The 16273-nt window shown below is 43.2% G+C and overlaps 18 non-coding genes across 18 annotated transcripts; all 18 read right to left on the bottom strand.

The window, feature by feature from the left end:
* Window positions 1-395: 395 nt before the first annotated feature.
* trnay-gua (transfer RNA tyrosine (anticodon GUA)) lies at window positions 396-484 on the bottom strand. Its single transcript is given in 2 exon segments — window positions 396-431; window positions 448-484. It is a non-coding gene; the product is annotated as a tRNA-Tyr (tRNA).
* A 785-nt stretch (window positions 485-1269) lies between these two features.
* Window positions 1270-1358, bottom strand: trnay-gua (transfer RNA tyrosine (anticodon GUA)). The gene is given in 2 exon segments: window positions 1270-1305; window positions 1322-1358. It is a non-coding gene; the product is annotated as a tRNA-Tyr (tRNA).
* Window positions 1359-2147: 789 nt separating this feature from the next.
* Window positions 2148-2236, bottom strand: trnay-gua (transfer RNA tyrosine (anticodon GUA)). Its single transcript is given in 2 exon segments — window positions 2148-2183; window positions 2200-2236. It is a non-coding gene; the product is annotated as a tRNA-Tyr (tRNA).
* A 788-nt stretch (window positions 2237-3024) lies between these two features.
* On the bottom strand, window positions 3025-3113 carry trnay-gua (transfer RNA tyrosine (anticodon GUA)). The gene is given in 2 exon segments: window positions 3025-3060; window positions 3077-3113. It is a non-coding gene; the product is annotated as a tRNA-Tyr (tRNA).
* Window positions 3114-3901: 788 nt separating this feature from the next.
* trnay-gua (transfer RNA tyrosine (anticodon GUA)) lies at window positions 3902-3990 on the bottom strand. Its single transcript is given in 2 exon segments — window positions 3902-3937; window positions 3954-3990. It is a non-coding gene; the product is annotated as a tRNA-Tyr (tRNA).
* A 789-nt stretch (window positions 3991-4779) lies between these two features.
* On the bottom strand, window positions 4780-4868 carry trnay-gua (transfer RNA tyrosine (anticodon GUA)). Its single transcript is given in 2 exon segments — window positions 4780-4815; window positions 4832-4868. It is a non-coding gene; the product is annotated as a tRNA-Tyr (tRNA).
* A 789-nt stretch (window positions 4869-5657) lies between these two features.
* trnay-gua (transfer RNA tyrosine (anticodon GUA)) lies at window positions 5658-5746 on the bottom strand. Its single transcript is given in 2 exon segments — window positions 5658-5693; window positions 5710-5746. It is a non-coding gene; the product is annotated as a tRNA-Tyr (tRNA).
* A 789-nt stretch (window positions 5747-6535) lies between these two features.
* Window positions 6536-6624, bottom strand: trnay-gua (transfer RNA tyrosine (anticodon GUA)). The gene is given in 2 exon segments: window positions 6536-6571; window positions 6588-6624. It is a non-coding gene; the product is annotated as a tRNA-Tyr (tRNA).
* A 785-nt stretch (window positions 6625-7409) lies between these two features.
* trnay-gua (transfer RNA tyrosine (anticodon GUA)) lies at window positions 7410-7498 on the bottom strand. Its single transcript is given in 2 exon segments — window positions 7410-7445; window positions 7462-7498. It is a non-coding gene; the product is annotated as a tRNA-Tyr (tRNA).
* Window positions 7499-8286: 788 nt separating this feature from the next.
* On the bottom strand, window positions 8287-8375 carry trnay-gua (transfer RNA tyrosine (anticodon GUA)). The gene is given in 2 exon segments: window positions 8287-8322; window positions 8339-8375. It is a non-coding gene; the product is annotated as a tRNA-Tyr (tRNA).
* A 789-nt stretch (window positions 8376-9164) lies between these two features.
* On the bottom strand, window positions 9165-9253 carry trnay-gua (transfer RNA tyrosine (anticodon GUA)). The gene is given in 2 exon segments: window positions 9165-9200; window positions 9217-9253. It is a non-coding gene; the product is annotated as a tRNA-Tyr (tRNA).
* A 787-nt stretch (window positions 9254-10040) lies between these two features.
* Window positions 10041-10129, bottom strand: trnay-gua (transfer RNA tyrosine (anticodon GUA)). Its single transcript is given in 2 exon segments — window positions 10041-10076; window positions 10093-10129. It is a non-coding gene; the product is annotated as a tRNA-Tyr (tRNA).
* Window positions 10130-10916: 787 nt separating this feature from the next.
* Window positions 10917-11005, bottom strand: trnay-gua (transfer RNA tyrosine (anticodon GUA)). The gene is given in 2 exon segments: window positions 10917-10952; window positions 10969-11005. It is a non-coding gene; the product is annotated as a tRNA-Tyr (tRNA).
* A 787-nt stretch (window positions 11006-11792) lies between these two features.
* Window positions 11793-11881, bottom strand: trnay-gua (transfer RNA tyrosine (anticodon GUA)). Its single transcript is given in 2 exon segments — window positions 11793-11828; window positions 11845-11881. It is a non-coding gene; the product is annotated as a tRNA-Tyr (tRNA).
* Window positions 11882-12668: 787 nt separating this feature from the next.
* Window positions 12669-12756, bottom strand: trnay-gua (transfer RNA tyrosine (anticodon GUA)). The gene is given in 2 exon segments: window positions 12669-12704; window positions 12720-12756. It is a non-coding gene; the product is annotated as a tRNA-Tyr (tRNA).
* Window positions 12757-13546: 790 nt separating this feature from the next.
* Window positions 13547-13635, bottom strand: trnay-gua (transfer RNA tyrosine (anticodon GUA)). The gene is given in 2 exon segments: window positions 13547-13582; window positions 13599-13635. It is a non-coding gene; the product is annotated as a tRNA-Tyr (tRNA).
* A 788-nt stretch (window positions 13636-14423) lies between these two features.
* On the bottom strand, window positions 14424-14512 carry trnay-gua (transfer RNA tyrosine (anticodon GUA)). The gene is given in 2 exon segments: window positions 14424-14459; window positions 14476-14512. It is a non-coding gene; the product is annotated as a tRNA-Tyr (tRNA).
* Window positions 14513-15293: 781 nt separating this feature from the next.
* On the bottom strand, window positions 15294-15382 carry trnay-gua (transfer RNA tyrosine (anticodon GUA)). The gene is given in 2 exon segments: window positions 15294-15329; window positions 15346-15382. It is a non-coding gene; the product is annotated as a tRNA-Tyr (tRNA).
* Window positions 15383-16273: the final 891 nt, after the last annotated feature.

Genomic DNA, 16273 nt, shown 5'->3' with positions numbered 1-16273 from the left:
TGTGTTACACTGTAAGCGCACCTATAGCTACTGACTTTGAAGCCTTCACTTTATCAAGTCAAAGGGAGTACAGGAAGCTGTTTTGATATTTCCCATACACCTACAGTGTCCCTCAAATGTATACATGAGGGTAGGAGGGGGAGGGGGTTAATGTCAGTGACCTTTAATGTAGATCAGTCTTTTTGGACCTAAGGACTTGGCCCTACTTTCTGACTGAAAACTAGAGTAAAGTGGGAGGAAACATGTCTTCTTCCAACACACAGAGAAGTCTTTGCTTTTCCAACTGATCACTCAAAGGAGTATAGCGATACTATGAAATGGTAGTAAACGCCATTGCGATTAAGTTTTGTTTTTAGCTGGGTTCAATCAGTACAGACAGAAGGTATTGTAAAATCTCCTCCGAGCCGGAGTTGAACCAGCGACCTAAGGATTCCTGTTCCCATACACCTACAGTCCTCCGCTCTACCAACTGAGCTATCGAAGGGATCACACGCACCGTGTCTGGTTTGTTGGACCATCGGATACATGGTACCTAACAGAGTCTGTGTTTTGCAAGAATTCCATGTTTCAAGGACTTGAACATAACAAAACTAACTGTACCTCTCTGATTCTACATGTTCCTTCATGCCTGAGGCACCGAACATATTTCACATCAACATGAGTATCCTTCCTTTTTCCAACTCTTGGGCTGCGTTCAGACCCAGGGGAGTACAGGGAGCAATTTTGAGAAATTGATACTAGAGCATAGGACTGTGCTTTTTTGAATGTCACTTACCTTAATGTTGGTAGATCCAACCCTGTTGGACCATGGGATTGCACCAAACTTTTTCTCTGAAAATTGTCCTAACCTGTCTGGAACATGTCTTATGTTCGCTGTGTGTTACACTGTAAGCGCACCTATAGCTACTGACTTTGAAGCCTTCACTTTATCAAGTCAAAGGGAGTACAGGAAGCTGTTTTGATATTTCCCATACACCTACAGTGTCCCTCAAATGTATACATGAGGGTAGGAGGGGGGGGGTTAATGTCAGTGACCTTTAATGTAGATCAGTCTTTTTGGACCTAAGGACTTGGCCCTACTTTCTGACTGAAAACTAGAGTAAAGTGGGAGGAAACATGTCTTCTTCCAACACACAGAGAAGTCTTTGCTTTTCCAACTGATCACTCAAAGGAGTATAGCGATACTATGAAATGGTAGTAAACGCCATTGCGATTAAGTTTTGTTTTTAGCTGGGTTCAATCAGTACAGACAGAAGGTATTGTAAAATCTCCTCCGAGCCGGAGTTGAACCAGCGACCTAAGGATTCCTGTTCCCATACACCTACAGTCCTCCGCTCTACCAACTGAGCTATCGAAGGGATCACACGCACCGTGTCTGGTTTGTTGGACCATCGGATACATGGTACCTAACAGAGTCTGTGTTTTGCAAGAATTCCATGTTTCAAGGACTTGAACATAACAAAACTAACTGTACCTCTCTGATTCTACATGTTCCTTCATGCCTGAGGCACCGAACATATTTCACATCAACATGAGTATCCTTCCTTTTTCCAACTCTTGGGCTGCGTTCAGACCCAGGGGAGTACAGGGAGCAATTTTGAGAAATTGATACTAGAGCATAGGACTGTGCTTTTTTTGAATGTCACTTACCTTAATGTTGGTAGATCCAACCCTGTTGGACCATGGGATTGCACCAAACTTTTTCTCTGAAAATTGTCCTAACCTGTCTGGAACATGTCTTATGTTCGCTGTGTGTTACACTGTAAGCGCACCTATAGCTACTGACTTTGAAGCCTTCACTTTATCAAGTCAAAGGGAGTACAGGAAGCTGTTTTGATATTTCCCATACACCTACAGTGTCCCTCAAATGTATACATGAGGGTAGGAGGGGGGAGGGGGTTAATGTCAGTGACCTTTAATGTAGATCAGTCTTTTTGGACCTAAGGACTTGGCCCTACTTTCTGACTGAAAACTAGAGTAAAGTGGGAGGAAACATGTCTTCTTCCAACACACAGAGAAGTCTTTGCTTTTCCAACTGATCACTCAAAGGAGTATAGCGATACTATGAAATGGTAGTAAACGCCATTGCGATTAAGTTTTGTTTTTAGCTGGGTTCAATCAGTACAGACAGAAGGTATTGTAAAATCTCCTCCGAGCCGGAGTTGAACCAGCGACCTAAGGATTCCTGTTCCCATACACCTACAGTCCTCCGCTCTACCAACTGAGCTATCGAAGGGATCACACGCACCGTGTCTGGTTTGTTGGACCATCGGATACATGGTACCTAACAGAGTCTGTGTTTTGCAAGAATTCCATGTTTCAAGGACTTGAACATAACAAAACTAACTGTACCTCTCTGATTCTACATGTTCCTTCATGCCTGAGGCACCGAACATATTTCACATCAACATGAGTATCCTTCCTTTTTCCAACTCTTGGGCTGCGTTCAGACCCAGGGGAGTACAGGGAGCAATTTTGAGAAATTGATACTAGAGCATAGGACTGTGCTTTTTTTGAATGTCACTTACCTTAATGTTGGTAGATCCAACCCTGTTGGACCATGGGATTGCACCAAACTTTTTCTCTGAAAATTGTCCTAACCTGTCTGGAACATGTCTTATGTTCGCTGTGTGTTACACTGTAAGCGCACCTATAGCTACTGACTTTGAAGCCTTCACTTTATCAAGTCAAAGGGAGTACAGGAAGCTGTTTTGATATTTCCCATACACCTACAGTGTCCCTCAAATGTATACATGAGGGTAGGAGGGGGGAGGGGTTAATGTCAGTGACCTTTAATGTAGATCAGTCTTTTTGGACCTAAGGACTTGGCCCTACTTTCTGACTGAAAACTAGAGTAAAGTGGGAGGAAACATGTCTTCTTCCAACACACAGAGAAGTCTTTGCTTTTCCAACTGATCACTCAAAGGAGTATAGCGATACTATGAAATGGTAGTAAACGCCATTGCGATTAAGTTTTGTTTTTAGCTGGGTTCAATCAGTACAGACAGAAGGTATTGTAAAATCTCCTCCGAGCCGGAGTTGAACCAGCGACCTAAGGATTCCTGTTCCCATACACCTACAGTCCTCCGCTCTACCAACTGAGCTATCGAAGGGATCACACGCACCGTGTCTGGTTTGTTGGACCATCGGATACATGGTACCTAACAGAGTCTGTGTTTTGCAAGAATTCCATGTTTCAAGGACTTGAACATAACAAAACTAACTGTACCTCTCTGATTCTACATGTTCCTTCATGCCTGAGGCACCGAACATATTTCACATCAACATGAGTATCCTTCCTTTTTCCAACTCTTGGGCTGCGTTCAGACCCAGGGGAGTACAGGGAGCAATTTTGAGAAATTGATACTAGAGCATAGGACTGTGCTTTTTTTGAATGTCACTTACCTTAATGTTGGTAGATCCAACCCTGTTGGACCATGGGATTGCACCAAACTTTTTCTCTGAAAATTGTCCTAACCTGTCTGGAACATGTCTTATGTTCGCTGTGTGTTACACTGTAAGCGCACCTATAGCTACTGACTTTGAAGCCTTCACTTTATCAAGTCAAAGGGAGTACAGGAAGCTGTTTTGATATTTCCCATACACCTACAGTGTCCCTCAAATGTATACATGAGGGTAGGAGGGGGGAGGGGTTAATGTCAGTGACCTTTAATGTAGATCAGTCTTTTTGGACCTAAGGACTTGGCCCTACTTTCTGACTGAAAACTAGAGTAAAGTGGGAGGAAACATGTCTTCTTCCAACACACAGAGAAGTCTTTGCTTTTCCAACTGATCACTCAAAGGAGTATAGCGATACTATGAAATGGTAGTAAACGCCATTGCGATTAAGTTTTGTTTTTAGCTGGGTTCAATCAGTACAGACAGAAGGTATTGTAAAATCTCCTCCGAGCCGGAGTTGAACCAGCGACCTAAGGATTCCTGTTCCCATACACCTACAGTCCTCCGCTCTACCAACTGAGCTATCGAAGGGATCACACGCACCGTGTCTGGTTTGTTGGACCATCGGATACATGGTACCTAACAGAGTCTGTGTTTTGCAAGAATTCCATGTTTCAAGGACTTGAACATAACAAAACTAACTGTACCTCTCTGATTCTACATGTTCCTTCATGCCTGAGGCACCGAACATATTTCACATCAACATGAGTATCCTTCCTTTTTCCAACTCTTGGGCTGCGTTCAGACCCAGGGGAGTACAGGGAGCAATTTTGAGAAATTGATACTAGAGCATAGGACTGTGCTTTTTTTGAATGTCACTTACCTTAATGTTGGTAGATCCAACCCTGTTGGACCATGGGATTGCACCAAACTTTTTCTCTGAAAATTGTCCTAACCTGTCTGGAACATGTCTTATGTTCGCTGTGTGTTACACTGTAAGCGCACCTATAGCTACTGACTTTGAAGCCTTCACTTTATCAAGTCAAAGGGAGTACAGGAAGCTGTTTTGATATTTCCCATACACCTACAGTGTCCCTCAAATGTATACATGAGGGTAGGAGGGGGGAGGGGGTTAATGTCAGTGACCTTTAATGTAGATCAGTCTTTTTGGACCTAAGGACTTGGCCCTACTTTCTGACTGAAAACTAGAGTAAAGTGGGAGGAAACATGTCTTCTTCCAACACACAGAGAAGTCTTTGCTTTTCCAACTGATCACTCAAAGGAGTATAGCGATACTATGAAATGGTAGTAAACGCCATTGCGATTAAGTTTTGTTTTTAGCTGGGTTCAATCAGTACAGACAGAAGGTATTGTAAAATCTCCTCCGAGCCGGAGTTGAACCAGCGACCTAAGGATTCCTGTTCCCATACACCTACAGTCCTCCGCTCTACCAACTGAGCTATCGAAGGGATCACACGCACCGTGTCTGGTTTGTTGGACCATCGGATACATGGTACCTAACAGAGTCTGTGTTTTGCAAGAATTCCATGTTTCAAGGACTTGAACATAACAAAACTAACTGTACCTCTCTGATTCTACATGTTCCTTCATGCCTGAGGCACCGAACATATTTCACATCAACATGAGTATCCTTCCTTTTTCCAACTCTTGGGCTGCGTTCAGACCCAGGGGAGTACAGGGAGCAATTTTGAGAAATTGATACTAGAGCATAGGACTGTGCTTTTTTTGAATGTCACTTACCTTAATGTTGGTAGATCCAACCCTGTTGGACCATGGGATTGCACCAAACTTTTTCTCTGAAAATTGTCCTAACCTGTCTGGAACATGTCTTATGTTCGCTGTGTGTTACACTGTAAGCGCACCTATAGCTACTGACTTTGAAGCCTTCACTTTATCAAGTCAAAGGGAGTACAGGAAGCTGTTTTGATATTTCCCATACACCTACAGTGTCCCTCAAATGTATACATGAGGGTAGGAGGGGGGAGGGGGTTAATGTCAGTGACCTTTAATGTAGATCAGTCTTTTTGGACCTAAGGACTTGGCCCTACTTTCTGACTGAAAACTAGAGTAAAGTGGGAGGAAACATGTCTTCTTCCAACACACAGAGAAGTCTTTGCTTTTCCAACTGATCACTCAAAGGAGTATAGCGATACTATGAAATGGTAGTAAACGCCATTGCGATTAAGTTTTGTTTTTAGCTGGGTTCAATCAGTACAGACAGAAGGTATTGTAAAATCTCCTCCGAGCCGGAGTTGAACCAGCGACCTAAGGATTCCTGTTCCCATACACCTACAGTCCTCCGCTCTACCAACTGAGCTATCGAAGGGATCACACGCACCGTGTCTGGTTTGTTGGACCATCGGATACATGGTACCTAACAGAGTCTGTGTTTTGCAAGAATTCCATGTTTCAAGGACTTGAACATAACAAAACTAACTGTACCTCTCTGATTCTACATGTTCCTTCATGCCTGAGGCACCGAACATATTTCACATCAACATGAGTATCCTTCCTTTTTCCAACTCTTGGGCTGCGTTCAGACCCAGGGGAGTACAGGGAGCAATTTTGAGAAATTGATACTAGAGCATAGGACTGTGCTTTTTTTGAATGTCACTTACCTTAATGTTGGTAGATCCAACCCTGTTGGACCATGGGATTGCACCAAACTTTTTCTCTGAAAATTGTCCTAACCTGTCTGGAACATGTCTTATGTTCGCTGTGTGTTACACTGTAAGCGCACCTATAGCTACTGACTTTGAAGCCTTCACTTTATCAAGTCAAAGGGAGTACAGGAAGCTGTTTTGATATTTCCCATACACCTACAGTGTCCCTCAAATGTATACATGAGGGTAGGAGGGGGGAGGGGGTTAATGTCAGTGACCTTTAATGTAGATCAGTCTTTTTGGACCTAAGGACTTGGCCCTACTTTCTGACTGAAAACTAGAGTAAAGTGGGAGGAAACATGTCTTCTTCCAACACACAGAGAAGTCTTTGCTTTTCCAACTGATCACTCAAAGGAGTATAGCGATACTATGAAATGGTAGTAAACGCCATTGCGATTAAGTTTTGTTTTTAGCTGGGTTCAATCAGTACAGACAGAAGGTATTGTAAAATCTCCTCCGAGCCGGAGTTGAACCAGCGACCTAAGGATTCCTGTTCCCATACACCTACAGTCCTCCGCTCTACCAACTGAGCTATCGAAGGGATCACACGCACCGTGTCTGGTTTGTTGGACCATCGGATACATGGTACCTAACAGAGTCTGTGTTTTGCAAGAATTCCATGTTTCAAGGACTTGAACATAACAAAACTAACTGTACCTCTCTGATTCTACATGTTCCTTCATGCCTGAGGCACCGAACATATTTCACATCAACATGAGTATCCTTCCTTTTTCCAACTCTTGGGCTGCGTTCAGACCCAGGGGAGTACAGGGAGCAATTTTGAGAAATTGATACTAGAGCATAGGACTGTGCTTTTTTTGAATGTCACTTACCTTAATGTTGGTAGATCCAACCCTGTTGGACCATGGGATTGCACCAAACTTTTTCTCTGAAAATTGTCCTAACCTGTCTGGAACATGTCTTATGTTCGCTGTGTGTTACACTGTAAGCGCACCTATAGCTACTGACTTTGAAGCCTTCACTTTATCAAGTCAAAGGGAGTACAGGAAGCTGTTTTGATATTTCCCATACACCTACAGTGTCCCTCAAATGTATACATGAGGGTAGGAGGGGGTTTTTAATGTCAGTGACCTTTAATGTAGATCAGTCTTTTTGGACCTAAGGACTTGGCCCTACTTTCTGACTGAAAACTAGAGTAAAGTGGGAGGAAACATGTCTTCTTCCAACACACAGAGAAGTCTTTGCTTTTCCAACTGATCACTCAAAGGAGTATAGCGATACTATGAAATGGTAGTAAACGCCATTGCGATTAAGTTTTGTTTTTAGCTGGGTTCAATCAGTACAGACAGAAGGTATTGTAAAATCTCCTCCGAGCCGGAGTTGAACCAGCGACCTAAGGATTCCTGTTCCCATACACCTACAGTCCTCCGCTCTACCAACTGAGCTATCGAAGGGATCACACGCACCGTGTCTGGTTTGTTGGACCATCGGATACATGGTACCTAACAGAGTCTGTGTTTTGCAAGAATTCCATGTTTCAAGGACTTGAACATAACAAAACTAACTGTACCTCTCTGATTCTACATGTTCCTTCATGCCTGAGGCACCGAACATATTTCACATCAACATGAGTATCCTTCCTTTTTCCAACTCTTGGGCTGCGTTCAGACCCAGGGGAGTACAGGGAGCAATTTTGAGAAATTGATACTAGAGCATAGGACTGTGCTTTTTTGAATGTCACTTACCTTAATGTTGGTAGATCCAACCCTGTTGGACCATGGGATTGCACCAAACTTTTTCTCTGAAAATTGTCCTAACCTGTCTGGAACATGTCTTATGTTCGCTGTGTGTTACACTGTAAGCGCACCTATAGCTACTGACTTTGAAGCCTTCACTTTATCAAGTCAAAGGGAGTACAGGAAGCTGTTTTGATATTTCCCATACACCTACAGTGTCCCTCAAATGTATACATGAGGGTAGGAGGGGGGAGGGGGTTAATGTCAGTGACCTTTAATGTAGATCAGTCTTTTTGGACCTAAGGACTTGGCCCTACTTTCTGACTGAAAACTAGAGTAAAGTGGGAGGAAACATGTCTTCTTCCAACACACAGAGAAGTCTTTGCTTTTCCAACTGATCACTCAAAGGAGTATAGCGATACTATGAAATGGTAGTAAACGCCATTGCGATTAAGTTTTGTTTTTAGCTGGGTTCAATCAGTACAGACAGAAGGTATTGTAAAATCTCCTCCGAGCCGGAGTTGAACCAGCGACCTAAGGATTCCTGTTCCCATACACCTACAGTCCTCCGCTCTACCAACTGAGCTATCGAAGGGATCACACGCACCGTGTCTGGTTTGTTGGACCATCGGATACATGGTACCTAACAGAGTCTGTGTTTTGCAAGAATTCCATGTTTCAAGGACTTGAACATAACAAAACTAACTGTACCTCTCTGATTCTACATGTTCCTTCATGCCTGAGGCACCGAACATATTTCACATCAACATGAGTATCCTTCCTTTTTCCAACTCTTGGGCTGCGTTCAGACCCAGGGGAGTACAGGGAGCAATTTTGAGAAATTGATACTAGAGCATAGGACTGTGCTTTTTTTGAATGTCACTTACCTTAATGTTGGTAGATCCAACCCTGTTGGACCATGGGATTGCACCAAACTTTTTCTCTGAAAATTGTCCTAACCTGTCTGGAACATGTCTTATGTTCGCTGTGTGTTACACTGTAAGCGCACCTATAGCTACTGACTTTGAAGCCTTCACTTTATCAAGTCAAAGGGAGTACAGGAAGCTGTTTTGATATTTCCCATACACCTACAGTGTCCCTCAAATGTATACATGAGGGTAGGAGGGGGGAGGGGGTTAATGTCAGTGACCTTTAATGTAGATCAGTCTTTTTGGACCTAAGGACTTGGCCCTACTTTCTGACTGAAAACTAGAGTAAAGTGGGAGGAAACATGTCTTCTTCCAACACACAGAGAAGTCTTTGCTTTTCCAACTGATCACTCAAAGGAGTATAGCGATACTATGAAATGGTAGTAAACGCCATTGCGATTAAGTTTTGTTTTTAGCTGGGTTCAATCAGTACAGACAGAAGGTATTGTAAAATCTCCTCCGAGCCGGAGTTGAACCAGCGACCTAAGGATTCCTGTTCCCATACACCTACAGTCCTCCGCTCTACCAACTGAGCTATCGAAGGGATCACACGCACCGTGTCTGGTTTGTTGGACCATCGGATACATGGTACCTAACAGAGTCTGTGTTTTGCAAGAATTCCATGTTTCAAGGACTTGAACATAACAAAACTAACTGTACCTCTCTGATTCTACATGTTCCTTCATGCCTGAGGCACCGAACATATTTCACATCAACATGAGTATCCTTCCTTTTTCCAACTCTTGGGCTGCGTTCAGACCCAGGGGAGTACAGGGAGCAATTTTGAGAAATTGATACTAGAGCATAGGACTGTGCTTTTTTGAATGTCACTTACCTTAATGTTGGTAGATCCAACCCTGTTGGACCATGGGATTGCACCAAACTTTTTCTCTGAAAATTGTCCTAACCTGTCTGGAACATGTCTTATGTTCGCTGTGTGTTACACTGTAAGCGCACCTATAGCTACTGACTTTGAAGCCTTCACTTTATCAAGTCAAAGGGAGTACAGGAAGCTGTTTTGATATTTCCCATACACCTACAGTGTCCCTCAAATGTATACATGAGGGTAGGAGGGGGGGGGGGTTAATGTCAGTGACCTTTAATGTAGATCAGTCTTTTTGGACCTAAGGACTTGGCCCTACTTTCTGACTGAAAACTAGAGTAAAGTGGGAGGAAACATGTCTTCTTCCAACACACAGAGAAGTCTTTGCTTTTCCAACTGATCACTCAAAGGAGTATAGCGATACTATGAAATGGTAGTAAACGCCATTGCGATTAAGTTTTGTTTTTAGCTGGGTTCAATCAGTACAGACAGAAGGTATTGTAAAATCTCCTCCGAGCCGGAGTTGAACCAGCGACCTAAGGATTCCTGTTCCCATACACCTACAGTCCTCCGCTCTACCAACTGAGCTATCGAAGGGATCACACGCACCGTGTCTGGTTTGTTGGACCATCGGATACATGGTACCTAACAGAGTCTGTGTTTTGCAAGAATTCCATGTTTCAAGGACTTGAACATAACAAAACTAACTGTACCTCTCTGATTCTACATGTTCCTTCATGCCTGAGGCACCGAACATATTTCACATCAACATGAGTATCCTTCCTTTTTCCAACTCTTGGGCTGCGTTCAGACCCAGGGAGTACAGGGAGCAATTTTGAGAAATTGATACTAGAGCATAGGACTGTGCTTTTTTTGAATGTCACTTACCTTAATGTTGGTAGATCCAACCCTGTTGGACCATGGGATTGCACCAAACTTTTCTCTGAAAATTGTCCTAACCTGTCTGGAACATGTCTTATGTTCGCTGTGTGTTACACTGTAAGCGCACCTATAGCTACTGACTTTGAAGCCTTCACTTTATCAAGTCAAAGGGAGTACAGGAAGCTGTTTTGATATTTCCCATACACCTACAGTGTCCCTCAAATGTATACATGAGGGTAGGAGGGGGGAGGGGGTTAATGTCAGTGACCTTTAATGTAGATCAGTCTTTTTGGACCTAAGGACTTGGCCCTACTTTCTGACTGAAAACTAGAGTAAAGTGGGAGGAAACATGTCTTCTTCCAACACACAGAGAAGTCTTTGCTTTTCCAACTGATCACTCAAAGGAGTATAGCGATACTATGAAATGGTAGTAAACGCCATTGCGATTAAGTTTTGTTTTTAGCTGGGTTCAATCAGTACAGACAGAAGGTATTGTAAAATCTCCTCCGAGCCGGAGTTGAACCAGCGACCTAAGGATTCCTGTTCCCATACACCTACAGTCCTCCGCTCTACCAACTGAGCTATCGAAGGGATCACACGCACCGTGTCTGGTTTGTTGGACCATCGGATACATGGTACCTAACAGAGTCTGTGTTTTGCAAGAATTCCATGTTTCAAGGACTTGAACATAACAAAACTAACTGTACCTCTCTGATTCTACATGTTCCTTCATGCCTGAGGCACCGAACATATTTCACATCAACATGAGTATCCTTCCTTTTTCCAACTCTTGGGCTGCGTTCAGACCCAGGGGAGTACAGGGAGCAATTTTGAGAAATTGATACTAGAGCATAGGACTGTGCTTTTTTGAATGTCACTTACCTTAATGTTGGTAGATCCAACCCTGTTGGACCATGGGATTGCACCAAACTTTTTCTCTGAAAATTGTCCTAACCTGTCTGGAACATGTCTTATGTTCGCTGTGTGTTACACTGTAAGCGCACCTATAGCTACTGACTTTGAAGCCTTCACTTTATCAAGTCAAAGGGAGTACAGGAAGCTGTTTTGATATTTCCCATACACCTACAGTGTCCCTCAAATGTATACATGAGGGTAGGAGGGGGGGGGGGTTAATGTCAGTGACCTTTAATGTAGATCAGTCTTTTTGGACCTAAGGACTTGGCCCTACTTTCTGACTGAAAACTAGAGTAAAGTGGGAGGAAACATGTCTTCTTCCAACACACAGAGAAGTCTTTGCTTTTCCAACTGATCACTCAAAGGAGTATAGCGATACTATGAAATGGTAGTAAACGCCATTGCGATTAAGTTTTGTTTTTAGCTGGGTTCAATCAGTACAGACAGAAGGTATTGTAAAATCTCCTCCGAGCCGGAGTTGAACCAGCGACCTAAGGATTCCTGTTCCCATACACCTACAGTCCTCCGCTCTACCAACTGAGCTATCGAAGGGATCACACGCACCGTGTCTGGTTTGTTGGACCATCGGATACATGGTACCTAACAGAGTCTGTGTTTTGCAAGAATTCCATGTTTCAAGGACTTGAACATAACAAAACTAACTGTACCTCTCTGATTCTACATGTTCCTTCATGCCTGAGGCACCGAACATATTTCACATCAACATGAGTATCCTTCCTTTTTCCAACTCTTGGGCTGCGTTCAGACCCAGGGGAGTACAGGGAGCAATTTTGAGAAATTGATACTAGAGCATAGGACTGTGCTTTTTTGAATGTCACTTACCTTAATGTTGGTAGATCCAACCCTGTTGGACCATGGGATTGCACCAAACTTTTTCTCTGAAAATTGTCCTAACCTGTCTGGAACATGTCTTATGTTCGCTGTGTGTTACACTGTAAGCGCACCTATAGCTACTGACTTTGAAGCCTTCACTTTATCAAGTCAAAGGGAGTACAGGAAGCTGTTTTGATATTTCCCATACACCTACAGTGTCCCTCAAATGTATACATGAGGGTAGGAGGGGGGAGGGGGTTAATGTCAGTGACCTTTAATGTAGATCAGTTTTTTGGACCTAAGGACTTGGCCCTACTTTCTGACTGAAAACTAGAGTAAAGTGGGAGGAAACATGTCTTCTTCCAACACACAGAGAAGTCTTTGCTTTTCCAACTGATCACTCAAAGGAGTATAGCGATACTATGAAATGGTAGTAAACGCCATTGCGATTAAGTTTTGTTTTTAGCTGGGTTCAATCAGTACAGACAGAAGGTATTGTAAAATCTCCTCCGAGCCGGAGTTGAACCAGCGACCTAAGGATTCCTGTTCCATACACCTACAGTCCTCCGCTCTACCAACTGAGCTATCGAAGGGATCACACGCACCGTGTCTGGTTTGTTGGACCATCGGATACATGGTACCTAACAGAGTCTGTGTTTTGCAAGAATTCCATGTTTCAAGGACTTGAACATAACAAAACTAACTGTACCTCTCTGATTCTACATGTTCCTTCATGCCTGAGGCACCGAACATATTTCACATCAACATGAGTATCCTTCCTTTTTCCAACTCTTGGGCTGCGTTCAGACCCAGGGGAGTACAGGGAGCAATTTGAGAAATTGATACTAGAGCATAGGACTGTGCTTTTTTTGAATGTCACTTACCTTAATGTTGGTAGATCCAACCCTGTTGGACCATGGGATTGCACCAAACTTTTTCTCTGAAAATTGTCCTAACCTGTCTGGAACATGTCTTATGTTCGCTGTGTGTTACACTGTAAGCGCACCTATAGCTACTGACTTTGAAGCCTTCACTTTATCAAGTCAAAGGGAGTACAGGAAGCTGTTTTGATATTTCCCATACACCTACAGTGTCCCTCAAATGTATACATGAGGGTAGGAGGGGGGGGGTGGGGTTAATGTCAGTGACCTTTAATGTAGATCAGTCTTTTTGGACCTAAGGACTTGGCCCTACTTTCTGACTGAAAACTAGAGTAAAGTGGGAGGAAACATGTCTTCTTCCAACACACAGAGAAGTCTTTGCTTTTCCAACTGATCACTCAAAGGAGTATAGCGATACTATGAAATGGTAGTAAACGCCATTGCGATTAAGTTTTGTTTTTAGCTGGGTTCAATCAGTACAGACAGAAGGTATTGTAAAATCTCCTCCGAGCCGGAGTTGAACCAGCGACCTAAGGATTCCTGTTCCCATACACCTACAGTCCTCCGCTCTACCAACTGAGCTATCGAAGGGATCACACGCACCGTGTCTGGTTTGTTGGACCATCGGATACATGGTACCTAACAGAGTCTGTGTTTTGCAAGAATTCCATGTTTCAAGGACTTGAACATAACAAAACTAACTGTACCTCTCTGATTCTACATGTTCCTTCATGCCTGAGGCACCGAACATATTTCACATCAACATGAGTATCCTTCCTTTTTCCAACTCTTGGGCTGCGTTCAGACCCAGGGGAGTACAGGGAGCAATTTTGAGAAATTGATACTAGAGCATAGGACTGTGCTTTTTTTGAATGTCACTTACCTTAATGTTGGTAGATCCAACCCTGTTGGACCATGGGATTGCACCAAACTTTTTCTCTGAAAATTGTCCTAACCTGTCTGGAACATGTCTTATGTTCGCTGTGTGTTACACTGTAAGCGCACCTATAGCTACTGACTTTGAAGCCTTCACTTTATCAAGTCAAAGGGAGTACAGGAAGCTGTTTTGATATTTCCCATACACCTACAGTGTCCCTCAAATGTATACATGAGGGTAGGAGGGGGGGGGGGTTAATGTCAGTGACCTTTAATGTAGATCAGTCTTTTTGGACCTAAGGACTTGGCCCTACTTTCTGACTGAAAACTAGAGTAAAGTGGGAGGAAACATGTCTTCTTCCAACACACAGAGAAGTCTTTGCTTTTCCAACTGATCACTCAAAGGAGTATAGCGATACTATGAAATGGTAGTAAACGCCATTGCGATTAAGTTTTGTTTTTAGCTGGGTTCAATCAGTACAGACAGAAGGTATTGTAAAATCTCCTCCGAGCCGGAGTTGAACCAGCGACCTAAGGATTCCTGTTCCCATACACCTACAGTCCTCCGCTCTACCAACTGAGCTATCGAAGGGATCACACGCACCGTGTCTGGTTTGTTGGACCATCGGATACATGGTACCTAACAGAGTCTGTGTTTTGCAAGAATTCCATGTTTCAAGGACTTGAACATAACAAAACTAACTGTACCTCTCTGATTCTACATGTTCCTTCATGCCTGAGGCACCGAACATATTTCACATCAACATGAGCATCCTTCCTTTTTTCCAACTCTTGGGCTGCGTTCAGACCCAGGGGGAGTACAGGGAGCAATTTTGAGAAATTGATACTAGAGCATAGGACTGTGCTTTTTTTGAATGTCACTTACCTTAATGTTGGTAGATCCAACCCTGTTGGACCATGGGATTGCACCAAACTTTTTCTCTGAAAATTGTCCTAACCTGTCTGGAACATGTCTTATGTTCGCTGTGTGTTACACTGTAAGCGCACCTATAGCTACTGACTTTGAAGCCTTCACTTTATCAAGTCAAAGGGAGTACAGGAAGCTGTTTTGATATTTCCCATACACCTACAGTGTCCCTCAAATGTATACATGAGGGGGGTTTTTTAATGTCAGTGACCTTTAATGTAGATCAGTCTTTTTGGACCTAAGGACTTGGCCCTACTTTCTGACTGAAAACTAGAGTAAAGTGGGAGGAAACATGTCTTCTTCCAACACACAGAGAAGTCTTTGCTTTTCCAACTGATCACTCAAAGGAGTATAGCGATACTATGAAATGGTAGTAAACGCCATTGCGATTAAGTTTTGTTTTTAGCTGGGTTCAATCAGTACAGACAGAAGGTATTGTAAAATCTCCTCCGAGCCGGAGTTGAACCAGCGACCTAAGGATTCCTGTTCCCATACACCTACAGTCCTCCGCTCTACCAACTGAGCTATCGAAGGGATCACACGCACCGTGTCTGGTTTGTTGGACCATCGGATACATGGTACCTAACAGAGTCTGTGTTTTGCAAGAATTCCATGTTTCAAGGACTTGAACATAACAAAACTAACTGTACCTCTCTGATTCTACATGTTCCTTCATGCCTGAGGCACCGAACATATTTCACATCAACATGAGCATCCTTCCTTTTTCCAACTCTTGGGCTGCGTTCAGACCCAGGGAGTACAGGAGCAATTTTGAGAAATTGATACTAGAGCATAGGACTGTGCTTTTTTTGAATGTCACTTACCTTAATGTTGGTAGATCCAACCCTGTTGGACCATGGGATTGCACCAAACTTTTTCTCTGAAAATTGTCCTAACCTGTCTGGAAAATGTCTTATGTTCGCTGTGTGTTACACTGTAAGCGCACCTATAGCTACTGACTTTGAAGCCTTCACTTTATCAAGTCAAAGGGAGTACAGGAAGCTGTTTTGATATTTCCCATACACCTACAGTGTCCCTCAAATGTATACATGAGGGTAGGAGGGGGAGGGGTAATGTCAGTGACCTTTAAGTCTTTTGACCTAGACTTGGCCTACTTTCTGACTGAAACTAGTAAGTGGAGGAACATGTTTTTCAAAAAGAAGTCTTGCTTTCCAATGATCACTCAAAGTTAGCGATACTATGAATGTAGTAAACGCATTGCGATTAAGTTTGTTTTAGCTGGGTTCATCAGTACAGACAGAGTATTGTAAATCTCCTCCGAGCGGAGTTGAACCAGCGACCTAAGGATTCCTGTTCCCATACACCTACAGTCCTCCGCTCTACAACTGAGCTATCGAAGGGATCACACGCACGTGTCTGGTTTGTTGGACATCGGATACATGGTACTAACAGAGTCTGTGTTTT

Source organism: Oreochromis niloticus, linkage group LG10 (genome assembly GCF_001858045.2).
Source record: "Oreochromis niloticus isolate F11D_XX linkage group LG10, O_niloticus_UMD_NMBU, whole genome shotgun sequence".
Classification (NCBI taxonomy): domain Eukaryota; kingdom Metazoa; phylum Chordata; class Actinopteri; order Cichliformes; family Cichlidae; genus Oreochromis; species Oreochromis niloticus.
The sequence above is the reverse complement of the archived record's forward strand: the minus strand, read 5'-3'. Positions and strand labels throughout refer to the sequence as shown.